Here is a 1,896-nt window from a genome sequence, read left to right on the forward strand (position 1 = left end):
GGTATACTGATGTTCTCACCACTGTTGCTTTTACTCTTTAGCCATAAAAGGGAGCTTCCTGAAATTACAAATCACCCAGACTGGCAAAGATACTCCATATCAAGTTCAAGTTTAACTTTGTAAGAAGTCCAAGGGAAACCCATCAGGAAGTTCTGATAAGCCCACTGCTTAGCTGGTTGTATTTTCGTTCCGAGGCATCTGCAACACCTTCCCTTTCCCACTCCTATGGGTGTATGGCAATTAGATGGAATGACTTGTAATGAATGACTTTTCACTACTGTCCCTATAACAGCAATCAGCCTGCTGGAACAAAAATTGCTTGGAAATGAATAGTGGCCTTTTTCCATGGAATGATTGATTTTGTTTTCAAACATATATCTAAACATTCAGGAAGTCTTCAAACATAAAGAAAAGCACAGAAGCAAAAAAAAAAATGTATTCCAATAGTTCAGACTTATTGGGTGCAGTAATGTGTAAGTCCTGTCAGAAGCACTTTAGACAGATTAACTTATTCTTCACAATGACCCAGTGAGGTTGGTACCATTATAACTCAGATGGCTACTGTCTGTATTTAACAGGTGTTCACATTTTCTATCTTTACCTTAGATCATTTCTTTAAAAAAGAAAGAAAACACTGCAGAAACAATTAATGTTCTCCCTGTTCCATTTCCCTCCTTCCTTCCCTGGCAACTGTTGACAACTATTATCCTGAAGTTGGCAGTTAGCAAGGGTTCTTCTTATTTAAGTTCTTGGGTCTTTACCACTGAGTGTATGTTCATGAATATTATATACTCTTTAATTTTGGAAGTTTATAAAATTTTACACAAATGGTATCATAATATACATTTTCTTTTAAAAAGGGAGGGGTTAATTTTTGTCTTATTATACTGGACAGCTTCATTCACAGTTTTCAGATTACAAAATGTCAACAGGTAGGCCCCATCTAGACTCACTTTCAAATTCCAAATTCCCTTGCAGCCTTGGATCTCAGGAAGTCTTCTTGCTAGTCTTTCATGGACAAACTTTGTCCTTTGAAACAACCAATCTAACCATCTCCTTTCAGGTCATCAACCAGAAATTTCCTCAACTTCTGAATCATTACCCCACCACCACCACCAAATTATTGGTATTTTTTAAAAAGATGGACACAATATCTTTATTTATTTTTATGTGGTGCTGAGGATCGAACCCAGTGCCTCACATGTGTGAGGCAAGCACTCTACTGCTGAGCCACAACCCCAGCCCCAAAATTATTGGTATCTTTATTCAGTGCTTCCACTGTCTTCTTTCAACTCATCAATTCCTAGGCTTCAATGACTTATTGACTCACATGAGTCAATAAGTCATTGAAGCCCAGGAATTGATGAGTTGAGATATATATATATATATATATATATATATCCCAGATTTTTCTCCTGAGCTCCAGATCTGCATATCTATCTACCTCAATGGACACCATCTGGGTGTCTCAGACACCTCAGTTTCCACCTGCCTCAAACTCAACGTGCTTCCACCCTTCTCTGTAAAACAAGACATAACTTTTGTTTTCACATGTGGGAGCCAATCTCTGATGCAGGAAAAGCTTAAGATAGATCTTTCTGTCTTCAAACATTTACTAGCTCCAATATAATGCCTGTGACAGAGTAGGCCTATTTGAAAACAAATGCAGCAGAAAGAAACCACACAATCAAAACAACTCTTTTTTTAAAAATGCTTTTTTTTTTAAAGAGAGAGTGAATTTTTAATATTTATTTTTTAGCGGACACAACATCTTTGTTTGTATGTGGTGCTGAGGATCGAACCCGGGCCGCATGCATGCCAGGCGAGCGCGCTACCTCTTGAGCCGCATCCCCAGCCCTCAAAACAACTCTTAAACAAGTTGTCTATACACATGGT

The 1,896-nt window shown here is 38.1% G+C and overlaps 1 non-coding gene across 1 annotated transcript; it reads right to left on the bottom strand.

Moving 5' to 3' along the window:
- Positions 1-1,549: 1,549 nt before the first annotated feature.
- On the bottom strand, positions 1,550-1,689 carry LOC124076813 (small nucleolar RNA SNORA12). Its single transcript, XR_006846478.1, has one exon. It is a non-coding gene; the product is annotated as a small nucleolar RNA SNORA12 (small nucleolar RNA).
- Between the last annotated feature and the right edge of the window lie 207 nt (positions 1,690-1,896).

This window comes from Marmota monax, unplaced genomic scaffold, assembly GCF_021218885.2.
Source record: "Marmota monax isolate L192 unplaced genomic scaffold, Marmota_monax_Labrador192_F-V1.1 WCK01_AAM20220418_F8-fsc00050, whole genome shotgun sequence".
Taxonomy (NCBI): domain Eukaryota; kingdom Metazoa; phylum Chordata; class Mammalia; order Rodentia; family Sciuridae; genus Marmota; species Marmota monax.